Genomic DNA, 14,720 nt, shown 5'->3' on the forward strand with positions numbered 1-14,720 from the left:
ATAATTTTTAAAGCACTTACTTAGCTACTTGTACTGAAGTATAGAAAGTTAAAAAAAAAGACTCATAAAAAATATATATAATGAGTTCCTGCAGAAGATTAAAAAATAAATTAATTAATGAGGGAAGTAGCAAGATGATAAAGCAATTTTAAAGAATAAAATAGTCTGCTTAAAATCAAGTCAGTGGGAAAAAACATCTCAGGGATAATGTTGCAAAATTAGATACAAAATTGGTTAACATTATACAGGGCAATAAATATGTAACATTTGAGGTTATCTTTTCCAGTGGCCAGAAATCATGCTTTACTTATCAATCTTCTAAAATGTAATATCTAACTTTACAGTCTGGTTTTAATCAATAGTAAATGAAACAACGTTACAATTCCCTGTACATTGGTGAAACCACTATGGAAAACAGCATGGAGGTTCCTTAAAAAATGAAAAATAGAGTTGGCATATGATCCAGCAACCCCAATCCTGGGCATATATCTGGAGAAAACCCTAATTCAAAAGGATACATACCCCGTAATGTTCATAGTACTATTTGCAATAGCCAGGACATGAAAGCAACATAAATGTCCATCAATACATGAATGGATAAAGAAGTGGGGCGTGTGTGTGTGTATGTTTGTGTGTGTGCGCGCGTATATTTGTGTGTGTGTGCGCGTGTATGTTATGGAATATTACTCAGCCATAAAAAAGAATAAAGTAATGCTATGTGCTGCAACATGGATGGACCTATAGATGATCATACTGAGTGAAGTGTCAGAGAAAGACAAATACCATATGATATCACTTACATATGGAATTTAAAATATGATACAAATCAACTTATTTACAAAACAGAAACAGACTGACAGACTTAGAAAACAAACTTATGGTTACCAAAGGGGAAAGGGGGTCTGGAAGGGATAAATTTGGAGTTTGGAATTAGCAGATACAAACTATCAAATAAAATAGATAAACAACAAGGTCTTACTGTGTAGCACAGGGAACTATATTTAATATCTTTTAATAAACCACAATGGAAAAGAATATGAAAAAGTATATATATATATATATATATTCATATATATATATATGAATCACCTTGCTGTACACCAGAAACTAATACAACATTGTAAATCAACTCTACTTCAATTAAAAACAGAAGTTACAATTTCCTAGGACTCCAGGTGACTCTTAGGTGGAGTGTTTGATAATTCTCTGGTAGAATTTCAAAAGGGCACTTCTAGATAACTTTTACATTGATTTGTCAACACAACCCAGTGAAATAGCTATTATCATACCCAGTTTGTAGAGGAAACTGAGTTTTAGAAATATTAGTCAAATTACCCAAATTACATAGCTGATACGGGGCAAAAAATTAGATCTTAATCCAGATTTGTTTGATTTCAAAGTCGTAGCCTTTGAACTATACAGTAAGAACAAACTTATTCTGTCCCAGGCAATATCTAAGTTCTAAACTAATTAAATTAATTCAATACTTCAACAAAACAGACAACCCTGCACCCCCAAACAAAAATAAAAACATGAATTTGGTGGATTCTTACTGCACAAATGAAGAAAGTGGTCCAAAGGAGCAGGAGGAAGAAGGGAGGGTGGGCAGCAGTGCTGAAAGACCTGGGACTCAGACTTCTAAGACTGCATAGTGTTGTTCAAGGAATAACAGACTCCACTGTGTCCTGAGGGTAGGACAGACAACACTGTGGAATCAGGTGGTGTGGAGCAAGAGGCTGCTCACAATCTCCCCTGAAGGAGCTGGAATTTGCTTTCTGCAGTTCTTAACCATTTTTAGATCATATATTAATCTGTGACTAAGGACGTTATGGCAGTCTTTCTCCTGAAATGTGCCTATCTGTACTTATGCACAAAACTGCAATCCCCTTTAGAAGTTTATTCACTTTTTGAAGACACTAAGCATTCACTTCTGCATGAGGATACCTAGAGGTAGGTGGGGAGGACTCCTGCAAATTTTTAAGACAGCAGATCAATCTCTCCGGATAGTATTTGAGCATATTGTTTAAGTAAATGGGATTTTAACCAAAATGTGGAGGATAGAAAATAATGCATTGTGTACCTTCCTCCAGTTAACAATAGGACCAAACCCTTAATTCACACTAATCCAACTCCAGCCTTGTGATTTCATAAAAAATCCACCTTTTACCAGGAAGGAGTAAAGAGATATGAACATGATACAGTTATTAAAGGCACAGACTCGAAGCCAGATGCTCTGGTTTAATTATTAGCTTCCCTAATTTCTAGTTGTGAGGTCTTCAAACTTCTGTATGTTTCAATATCTTTATCTGTAAAATAAGGGTAACGATAGTACTTACCTGTTACGAGGTTTCGATATGTTTGTATTTGTATTTATTAAAGTGTTTAAAGTGTTGGCATATAATAAGTACTGTGTAAGCATTTGCTAAATAAGGAAGTGGGCATGCACCCCAAATTCTTCCTTTTTCTTTTGCCTGAATATACAGAAAACATATCTATCAAAAAACCAGAGTCTGAAATACTATTTCTTAAGGTCTATGACAGTTCTATGACTCTAGTTTGGAGGCTATGACTCCATCTTTCAGTTTTTAAAATTCTTTAGAATGTATAAATGACACTCACTGATGGTTTGAAAAACACCAGCCTTCTGAACTCTGGAAAAAAAAAAAAAGAATTTTTTTCTATTTCCAAAATGGAGATGTAAGTTATAAATTACTTTTTCTCTCTACAGGTTAATATAATTTCACTTAAAGTTTCCTGGTACTTCCTGACTAATTAATTATGTAATGTTAAATATGGGTTCATTAGAGAAATGTGTAACTAATGTATATTCTTAACTGCTAAGCTTTATCTTATTGTACTTTGTCTTTTGAATTATTGAATTAATGAACTACCATTATCTTAATTGGGGCTTTACACTTTGATGATTTGATCTCATGGATTTACCATTTTGTTTCTCAGTGTCTTGGTATAAAAATCTCCAAGTCCCATAGATAGTCTTGGTATTTTATTAAAAAGGTATGACTTTTCATATTTTAGTAATTATTATTAAATCACAATCAGGAAAACATTTTATTTTAAGTAAGGGACAATCTGAAATTTACACATTTCCCCAATAATAGGAAACCTTTGTCTCACTATATAAATTCTGATAAGGAAAATTTTGTCTTATAACATCTAACTTGACCAAGAGCATACAAGTTTGCTTTTGAGAATATTTTCTTTTGTGAATTTAATGCTGTGTTAGTATTTCTGAGTTTCTTTTACATAATCCTGGATAATACTTAACATTTATTTAACTCACTTAGAAGTTGTGAGCCTTCAAACATTTTAAAGATGAAAAGAACTTACATAATTTTACATCATTTATGCAAACATGACACACTGCTCACCTTCTGGAGTTATAAAGCACATAATATTTTAAGCCTCCTTTAATTTACACTATGTAAACTTCAGGATGTTTCTTATTACATTCTTTATGATGCATTTTTGTTATACATGAATTGACTAAGAAAATAAGATATTTACAGATAAAGCAGGGACATAGTAAAACTTTGAAATGTATCCATATATTCTACTATAAAACAATTTTTATTATTTGAGGAACAGTGCTTAATAACTAGTTAGATAACTTTAAACAGGTACAGAGGGAAATTCACCTTCTTGACTGAAGATAACTATTCTTTCTCAGATTATAAACAGATCTTCAGCAAGTTGTATGTTATCTAAACCAGATTACCTTCCTTAATAAATTTCAATGAACATGTTGATGTTTGAACAGTAGAGGGAGCTCTAAAAAAGCTTAGTAAAGAGGAAAGTTGAGGTGAAAAGCTGTAGTTAATACAAGATTCTAAGTAAAAATTATTAAAAATGCTTGAGTCATAAGTCAACAAATCAATTTCACTTTAAAAATCATGTGCTTTTTAAAATACTTTAGATGATTAATGTTTTCCTCATTTTTAGTATCTTTAATCATTGTTTTATTTTAAAGGGCTTTAGATATACAAAAATTATTTGTGTGTACACCCCATTAAGTTTATGTATAAGTTTACTTAAACATATCTAGACTAGGTTCTTTTATATGACTTCCCCTCTCCACTTTATGCATGCTACAGTTGCATTAACAGTTTGTGAAAACTGATACTATTAAGAACATAATTGTTCTAAAGTTGGGCTCCCTGACCCTGTGCAAATAGAACTGGAATAAACTGGAATAAAAGGCTCTATAAAAGGCCAGAGCTACCTAATGGCTGAAGCTAGTTGATAACTGGTTGATATTCACTGAGTATTTATTGGACTCTTAATGCTGTTCTGGGTCCCTCATAAATATAAAAGGAACACAACCAAGTGGAAGTACTCTCAGCAGCATGCGGTAGCTCTAGTGGCAGATGCAAAGAATTTAGGACAGAACTTGGTTCTCGAGGGGGTCTCCACTTCTGAGATGGATAACTCATTCAGATGTAATGACTCATACATCTCAGACTTAATTTGAGGATTACATGATATAATGAAGGTAAATTTCCTTCAACTATTATTGAATCATAAGTATTTAGTAAATAACCCTCTTTTCCTTGCATATATTTCAGAGCTGGTAAATGTACACAATCCATTATTCATATTTCCAAAATCCAAAATCTCTGAAAACTGGTATTATTTTCCATATAATTTGCTTTGTGGCAAAACCTAGCCTGACCCAGGCTAACTCAGTAACACGTGTGACCTCAACTGAAAGAAGTTACATACAGTCATTATATTTGATACTTTACGAACATCCATCATTTTACTGAACATCATGTTTGATTACTGGATGCTCATCTAGAACACCATGCAGGTGTTGTATCACGTCTAGTATCTGCATCCCATTATAGTTCTGGACTCTGGAAATTTCTGAATGTATGTGTTCCCCTCAAATTCATTAGCTGAGATTCTACCCCACCATGTGATGATAGTGGAAGGTAGAGACTTTGGGAGGTAATTAGGATTAGATAATGTCCTGAGGGTGGAACTTTTTTGAATGGGATTAATGCCTTTATAAGAGTCAGGAGAGAGTTTACTTTCCCTCTTAGCTTCCTGCCATGTAAATATACACTGAGGAATTACCAGTCTGCCACTAAGAAGAGGGTCCTCACCTGAACTCGATCATCCTGCACCCTGGTGTCAAACTTCGAGCTGCCAGAATAGTGAGAAAAATATTTTGTTGTTTATAAGCAACCCAGGCTATGTACTTTGTTATCACAGCCTGAACTAAGACACAGGCCATCACACATGTAGGGATTTATGTCTACATCAAGCCACTTAATAACTGACATCTAAATTATCTAAACATTCAAACAGCATTACGTGCAACCACTGAGTTCTTGTTAGCCATAAAGACTACTTCTTCACGAGATGATGACAACCTACTTAGTTGCAAACTTCTCCCATTTTCTGGCATGTATTTACAGCTCTTAGTTGAACACAGAATGCTAGGGGTCCACGTAGCATGATACACTATACAATCTGTTAGATAACAGGCGACACATCAAAGACAAAATCCTTCAGAAAAATTTTAAAGAGAGGGCTGACGATGAAATGATTTATATCTCATACATTTCAAAAAATGATCCTGCTTCTGCACTGATCATTTAATAGGTGGAATGACAGAACTACTACCAGAATTTCTCCCAAAGAAATATAAACACTGTATTTAAGAACAGCAATGTGGACTGTTTTCTATAAGAAATAAAAACATAAGAAAATTGGAAGAAATAAAAACATAAGAAAATTGGAAAAAATAAAAACACAAATATCAATGAAAGTGACTAGTTTAGATTTTAGGAAAAAAAAAAATTCTAGCAGTTTAGCATTGTGGAGGTAATCCTCTTGGCCGAATATCTTTAAAAATAGATGTATGTCAATAGTTTTTCATGCAGTATTAACACAATCTAGTAGTATGTACACAGAAGTTGGTCTGTAAGAGACCCTTCCCTCCCAGAAGTTTTCAGTGTCAGCCATAAATACAATCCTGAATACACAATTTCAATTGCTATGTAAAGAAAAAAAAATCTTTAGATACTTTCATAGTGGTAACTGAGATATGAAACCAAGATATATATATCTCCAAAATAAGATAAGTGTAGGACTGGCCAAATATGAGATAGCATGAAGAGAATGGCCTATTAAAGGAAACTGATGAATATGAGTTCAAAAACCCCAGACACAGAATAGTATGCTCATAAGTAAACCAACATGCTGAATAAATATTTTCTCCTAAAAGCACAATCATGCAATTTTCAGGCTATATGAAAATTGCAGTTATTTCCAAGGTTACAGCTCCTTTTCTTCTTTTTTTAATACAGACTCTTTTTCTCTTTTCTTTGTCTTAAGTTCTTCTTTCCCCACTGTGGGGCTTGTTTATTCGCTGGTCACAGCTTTATTTTGGTTTTTCCCTGCTGTGTTGGTGTTAAAACAAATTAGTTTAATATGTTTCCCTAAAGGTAGCTGATTGAGATTTTTTCCTTTCCTATAGTAAAGATATAAATGGTTTACTAAATTTATTTTAAGGCAGCTGAGTTTTAGTGTCTCCATGACTTACTTCCTGCTGAGGATTCTCAGTGTGTGCTGGGAAATATTTTGAAAGATGCTTGAAGAGTTGGGCTGTTGTTTTCTCTGATCATCAGACTGAGGTCCTACAGAGATTTCTTCCTTTCTTTTTTTTTTTTTTTTCTATTTTCCTTTTCTTTTCTCTCTCCCTCTCCCCTCTTCATTCTCCCTTCCTTTCTTCCCTCTATGACAGTGATGTCTGGAATGACTTTAGGATGCCTTTGTAAACATTAACGACTAGAAGAACATGTTACGAGTAAAACCACTTGCGTTAGCCTTTCCCTGTCTTCCTGCATTTCTTTTATAATAGAATTACCCTCAGTAAAAAGCATGTGAATTTTTCTTTAACTGATCCACATTCTTTGGTGAATTTCTACTCCTGATTAGGCTGACTTGGGAGTTTCTCAAGATGAAGTGTTTTGAGCAATAGAAAAACAGGCAGCAGAGACTGCAGGCACTATTCCAGGCCTGGGGAGCAAGAGGCCTGAGGAGTTTCCTGGCCCAGGCAGCGGGTACTTGGAACTGAGTGACGTACGAGAAGGGACCTGAACTGAACTTCATGCTGCTTCTCGGCCTGTGCTCTCATGACAGCCCAAGTGATTCTAATTTTAGAAGCCCCTTGTTTATTACACATCTGTGTTGGGCAAAAATAATCAGCACTCCCTGCACATTTGATTAGAGATATTCCTGAGCAAACTGTAGCTTTTCAGACCCTTTTGCTTCCTTCCTTGGGAAAGCCCCTTAATATCCAACCCTCTACTGTCTGCTAGTCTCACGTTCTCTCGGGCTGGCCATAATGCAGAATCCATATTTACAGGACAAGGTGCAGGCCGTAGGGCCCCTTATACAAGCAATTTACTGACATTTCTGTATTTCAGTGGAAACTTGGTAGACAAAGGAATCTACATCATCTTGAGAAGAAACTTTGACTTCTCCCTAAGTGTGTGCTCACAGTGACGGAGAACCCAGTGATCAGTGTAGAAGGCTATCAAAACTTCTCACTCAGTTGGTAATAGCAGAGGATCGGGTGACAGATATACACCAATAGTGATATGTCTGCTATGGAAACTGAGGTAGACATTCACTTTTCTGGGTGATATGAGATTAGAGTTAACTCTCCTAACCATTGTATTTGACTACAAACTTGGTGAGACCATAGTGGGTACCTACATATGAGTCACTGCTATGCAGTCAAATAAAAGACATCTCTCATTGTTTATTTACCTGAAAAAAGCAACAACAAAAATAACAATTTCCTTTCTTCATTATGATCAAGTGTTATGAACTGAATGCTTGCATCCCCCACCCAAAATTCATATGTTGAGATCCTAACCCCCAATGTAATGGTATTAGAGGGTGAAACATTTTAACTTCCAATACATGGAAATTTTTAGTGCAAATCCACCAGTTTTATCTTGTTTGTAAATTCTAGAAGGGGGAGAAATAGGAAAGTTATGTGTTCTAATTACAGTGCAGATAAATAGATAGATACCTTTATTAAACTCAATGTCACAAAACTGGAGTCAGACTTTTAGAGGTACCGTCTATGCTGTGGATAAAGGTTTATGAGGATTTTCAGGATTCTATGGCTATTATATAGCAATGAAGACATATCTTATTTTTGAGTTGGTATGAAATATTTTTGTACATCAACACACTATTTCCATTGAGATTAAGTTATGACCCTACAAAGATGGAAAATAAAAACTTATTTCATAAATATAGCAAATTATATATATGAGAAATCAATGTGAAATTTTTCTCTGCATCACTCTCACAGAGCTTAAGGCACTGAAATCTCACTGGAGCAAAGAGGATAAGTAAGTGGCAGTGCAGCGTGGAGCCACCTTTACCCATCTGGGTATTTCCAAGTCCATTTTGGCTTCAGATGGCTGATGTTTACAAGCAACGGGTCACTAAGTGTCTCAGTTTCTCTGGGATGGTCATTATTTACCCTGTGGTCTTGACCTAATTTTTAGCAGCCCCTCTTCCCTTTCATTCTCAACGCCCCCCCCACCCCGATTCAGACAATAAAGTATATGATCATCCTATATACATGACCCATTTTACTATGTAAACATAAAAGAAGTTGAAGGCAAACATTAATTCTCTGCGTAAAGGACAAATTACCACACTGCCAATATTGCATTATTTGAAAATAATATGTAAAAAAAGATCTATTAAGTAGATAACTTTGTGTTGTGACGATAGAGAGGTTATCAATTTTCTGTATTTTTCACTGTTCTGTAATTTATTGTTGATTTAGCCTACTTAGGCTCATAGTAAAAATGACAACTCTTGCTAGAAAAATGTGAACTATGGAACCTAAATCTGGTACGTTCCCACCTCTGTGTGCTTGGGGGATGAGTTAATAGCTCCAGGCCAGAAAGGTTCCATTTTGGCGCTCTCAAAAAGGTCAAGGCATCACAGAGCCTGAAAAGATTAACATGCATTCAAAACCTGAGCCATTAACTTCTTGCTCTCTAAAGTGACTGACATGTGGGCCACATAAATACGATTTGAATAAAAATGTGAGGGCAAAATTCTTTTGATAGACCTGTGATTGTCTTCCTTGTTAGAATTATTCCATGTCACTGTAGGGTCATTACAGGCTAAGAGAGGGGTATGAATTACTTCCATCAAATATGCATAAATGGGGCCCAACTGTCCATGGCAAACAAGATATTCCTCATTTATTAGTAAATATGATTTTTCTCCAGTACAAAGCATTTAAGATATTTTACAAATATAAAATAAAAACAGAAATGTTCTGTGTTAAAAATGTGAGAATTTGGAAATATAAGGATAACATAATTTTCAGATAATAGCATACTTTTGGATCATATTTACATTTTTAAAACTTTTAAAAATAGGTAAAATAGTAAAAAACTGCTTTTTTACAATCTGGATTTTAAAATCTCTATGTATGTTGTTACTGAGGTATACTTAAGTTTAAAAACCACTACTTAAGAGACAGTAATTAATAGTGCAGACAGTGAGCATTTACTTTTCTATTATGATAACATATATTATGCCATGTGGGAAAAATTGAGAATATTGTCTCTTAGGGATACACTGGCTGAGTTCAAAAGTTTAAGTTGATCTACAGTCAACATAGGAGCCTAGGGTAATTGATGCCAGGCACATCACAAACGTTTTACACCAGCAACGTACAATAAACAATTGACAACTAAGAAGCAAGTAATAAAGATACCGGGAAATCATTAGTTTGAATTCCCAGATCAAAACTAGCCCAGCAGTAATATAACTTAGCATTCAACAAGCTTTTTTTCAGTAATGGACAAGAATAATAATAATTTTAAAAAGCCCATCTTGGTCCTTATGGAAACACTGAGAGAAGCATTTTAAATGTTCTGAACAAGCAGCAAACAGATGTTCTGAGTTACTTAGCATGGAAAAGGTGTGGCAGGTCAGCGCTCTCACAATGATCACAGCTACTGCCTCCGTAAAATCCACTAAAGTATTCAGCAGCACTGGTCATCAAAATTAGTGAGGAAAATCCCACTCATAAAAGAAGTGATGGGCCGAGTGTCCAATGACAGGGCTTAAATTCTGTTTTCTAAGAGAGAAATAAGACAGTTTATTAAATGACTAACTAATGGTGTCTTCTCCAAAATTTCCAAAGTATTCAGCACAGCTTAGTAAAAGATCCTTTAGACAGAGGAAGGTAGGCAAACTTCTAGAGATCCTGTAAAGTTCTTCCTGCTCTGTGCCTCATAGTCATCTACCCAAGAAACCACTGATTCAAGTCTGAATGGAAAAGTAGAATAGTTGAGGGGAGGGAAGAACAAAGAAAGAGAAAATAGAAGTGAACGCTGCTCACGGTGCTAATCAAGTCCTCCATTAATAACATGCAGTCATCAGATTGAAGATTTTTGTTGAAATATGTTTCATCACACAGATAGGATACACGTAGAAATAGATGACATTTTAGTCAAAAATCTTATTCTTAGTAAAAAGAATAAATGAACATGTGACAAGCGTCACTGCAGGTATGATACACTGGACAGTCAGGATAGTGGGAACTATAGTCCACAGGACAGGAGAAATTTGCTTAATTAAATTGAGGATGGTGACTTTTATTCTCCAATTGTTGTTCTGTTAGTATAGAATAAGACCAGCTGAATGGAAAGGGGCAGCTGAGACTAAAAAAAGATCTGACCAGAGAGATAGTCCGCACTGTGCTGATCTCCAGAACAGACACAATGAGGAAAATGCAAAAGATATATATATTAAAAAACAAAACAAAACAAAACAAAATGGAAAAAAAAAGAAAAACTGTGCGCCTTATAAGATACATCAGCAGGAAATTTGAAAGACAGAGTAATCCTAAAACATTTATGACTACCATCAGGGAGTGCATTCATTCATTCTAGTCATAATATCAATGGCTATCAATTATTGAGTATCTGCTACAAGCCTGGAAGTTACAGAAAGTATTTTAGGCCTATTATTTTCAATTTTACTAAGAATAATCCTATGCTGAAGATGGAATTGTGCTCATTTTGCAGATGGAGAAAGTAAGCTTTAGAGAAGTCAAATAACTCATCCAAGCAAAAGCCAAAAACATGGTGAATCTAGGATTGAAAATGTGGTCTGTCTGCCTCCACTATGATATGACCTGTCAGCCTTTGTTCTGTGACTAGATGCTCCAGACAGTCAGTTAGACTCTGGGCTTAGAGGATAAATAAGGCATGTCATTACATCTCAAAAGACTTGCACTCTCATAGATTTAAAGACAATCACAAATGTTGCCAGCTCACTGAGCTAGATGAGAGGAAGATGCCAGCAGAACTCTAAGGAAAGTTTCCCAAAAGGGATGAATGTGTGTTGCCCTAAGCCGTGGAGAAGGTCTGGCAAAGTGGAGGGATGTGAGAGCTGAGAGATGAAGGTCCTCAGGTGAATGAGCAGCAGAGAGGTAAGATAACAAGGTTTTGTAGGATGGGGTGTAAGAACATTTGCCCTATTTGGGTAAGAGTGGAATGCATCTAAGGGTAATAAAAATACGAGTTAAAGTATAGGCAGAATATTTTGAAAGTAAATCACATTCTTGCTAATTTTCTGAATGCTTGTCTTAGCCACATCAGAATATTTTTATCCTCTGAGCTGAAGTGTGTCCCATGTCTACTACTTGGCACATACATACATGCTCCCTTGTGCTAATTTTACATGCCTTTTGACTCCAACTAATCTAATTTTTTAATATTCCTAGTTTTGCATATAATAGGTGCTTAACAGTGACTCATTTATGGCTGTGAGAAAAAAAGCAGCAGCATTTTCAGTTCAGGTTGATCCTATTAAGGCACACAGGAACGATGTTTGTTTAATGTTTGTTTATATGTGATATTTCCTAAAAATTATAAGCTTGAGGTCATAACAGTTTAAAGGAAAATATTATCTGTATTGTTAATGTTTTCTATTTCTATGTTTCTAATGGCAAGCAAAAGGTTTGATTGCTTTCTCCCTTTATCTTCTCTTCAGCCCCCATGGATTGAAATAATTTACTTTAGGATTGAACCCACTTATTTGTATTATTGAGGTATATGTTCTCCACACTGTCCCTCCACCAGATTTTCATCTAGACATGTCATGGATGTGTAATAGGAAAGAAAAAAGATCTGATCCCATATTAGATCTGTTCCTTTGACTTTAACCCCGAGCTTTGTTTCCTAGGCTTAGTCTTGCTGGTTTTGCATCTTTTGTAAAAGAATGTTGCCTAGAGCCTGAAATATACAGGATAGCCTGTTCCCAAGGCTCTGACCGTTAAGGGTTTTAACAATTTTGCATTCACATAAAGATGAAAAGTTGCAGAATGGAAAATAATGTTTGTTCCCTCTTGGAGGTTTACAGGGACACCATGACCTGACCCATGTGGACAGCTGCAAGAACAAAGGATTCCAGCACCAAGAAATTTGCAACAACCATACCCCCTTCCCCTTTTAGCATAAAAGGAGCCTGAATTCTGACTTGGGGAGGTGGTTCTCCAGAACATTAGTCTGCCATCCTCTTGGTCTGCTGGCTTTCCAAATAGTTGTTATTCCCTGCCCGCACACCTTATCTCCCGATTTAGTGGCCTGTTTGTGTGGCGAGCAGAGTGAGTTTGGGCTCGGTAACAGAAGGAGTGGGCTATGATGGTTTAAGAAAGTAAAAGAGGGATAAAATAATGTCAGATAACTAATTAGAAATAATCAGTCATCAATTGGTTTTGTGCCTGTGCCAGAAAATAGTTTGATAGATTTTTTTAAATAATATGCTAACGTATTGACTGCAATGGAAGGTACTTTTATAGTTATTTAAAGAGAGACCTTAGAATGAAGCAGCAATGCATGTGGGAGAAAAAAAGTGGGGAGTTCTTTGTGTCTCTAAATTTAGAGGGAGTAATGATGTAACATTTTTTTTCTGAAAGCAAATATATCCAGAGTAGTAGTAAGAGTAATAAATATAACAAATGATAATGACCACAATAAAAAAAGCTACTGTTACTGAGTGCTTGTTTTGTGCCAGGCACTGTGCTGAGCTGATTACATCTTATTTAGTCCTTACAAGGAGACAGGAGGTAGATAATGTACCTCTTACTCCAGAAGGGTAATTTGAGGCTCAGGGAGGTGACCTGAATAGTCAACCAAGATCACACGGCCAGTTAACATCCAAACTGAGATTTGTGCTTGGGTTCCTCTGACTCAAATACTTACACACAAAGTGTTCACAGCCAAGTTATCCGCCTCTCCTTTAAGCTCTTTGCCAATAGATGCAACTAGAGGATCTCCCTGCATTCCGAGTCTTACAGTTTATGGACATGGTTGAATTGGTGTATGTTCTAAAAGGGTGGAATGATGAAAGGGCCTCAGAACCAGGTTTTGTGATATTTAGGAGTATAATTAAGAAAATCCATGATCGTTTTCCCTAAATTACATGCGGAGGCCAATTATGTAAATATATATCACCTGAGATATCAGAACCAGATAGGATGCACAGTATTAAGGGCAGATAGATTCGGGCTCAATATAAGGAACATTCTGACAACTGCTACTTAACAAAAAGTAAACTATCATGCCCAGAAGTAGTAATTCAGGTCATGTGTTGGAAGACACTTGTGAATTATAATCAGTTCATATATGTGTATTGGGCCAACAATATTGATCAGATGGGAAATTCAGAAAAGAGTGCCTTGTGTTAGAAGAGGGAAAGGCATACACTTCGTGAAAATCAAGAGAAACTCAATTAGGAAATTCAGGAGAGATTATGTAGCTCTTGTAGAAAGGAGAAAAGGCCAAAGGAAGAGAAAGCAATACAGCCTAATGACTGCACTGCATTACTTCTAAGGAATTTAAAATGCAGAATTAAGGTCCTGGAAAACTGCACATGGTCCATTCCCAGCTGATTTGCAAGGAGAGCACCGCTCATTGTAATAGTATTACAGTGAGAAAAGAACTGAAATAAAAAGTAATTAGATGCAAGCTCAAGTTGTTAAAAATCTGGAAAGAATTTGGGGAAGAATTTATGCCATGGCAATAGAATGAAGACATCATGAAGTTTAAAAATTACATTCAAAATTATTGTATAAAAAAGGTCAGATCAGTGTAGACAATACATAGTCATTTATTATATTTTATCACTTGCTCTCCTGGTTTACATTTTATAGACAGAAATCTCAGAAATTTCAGATGCACTAGTTCCCTGTATCCGTGAGCCTAGAACAGCGGGACTTATTACAGCCTATGCTTATCCTGTTCATCCTTCTCTTCTCAGCATCCAACAGCTTTTGGCCAGGGTTGGGGAGAGCAGAACATGAAGTAAACACTCTAATAGTCAAATAGTTACTGATTTTCAAAAGTTTATAAAAGATTTGTAAAAAAAAAAAAAAGAGATTCAAAAATGTATTATTAATCAGCAAGTGACTATCATTCACTGACACATACAAAAAGTACACATCACGCAGCAAAATCAAACAAATATTTCTGATGGCTTTACATCCCTATGCCCTGCATTGGTAGATGCGGGTAGGGAAGGGATTTAAAACTGCAAATGTCCATGGGGATGCCCTGTGTATAAATATCATCTAAACTGTTTGTTGCCTTTGAAAATAAGGATTGAGGATGCTACCCTTGGATCAGCAGCCT

At 35.7% G+C, this 14,720-nt stretch overlaps 1 protein-coding gene across 1 annotated transcript in view; it reads right to left on the reverse strand.

The window, feature by feature from the left end:
- The window catches only part of ROBO2 (roundabout guidance receptor 2), a 1,150,857-nt gene that overhangs the window by 935,213 nt on the left and 200,924 nt on the right, over nucleotides 1–14,720 (reverse strand). The window lies entirely within an intron of this gene.

The sequence above is a fragment of the Camelus dromedarius genome, chromosome 2, assembly GCF_036321535.1.
Source record: "Camelus dromedarius isolate mCamDro1 chromosome 2, mCamDro1.pat, whole genome shotgun sequence".
Classification (NCBI taxonomy): domain Eukaryota; kingdom Metazoa; phylum Chordata; class Mammalia; order Artiodactyla; family Camelidae; genus Camelus; species Camelus dromedarius.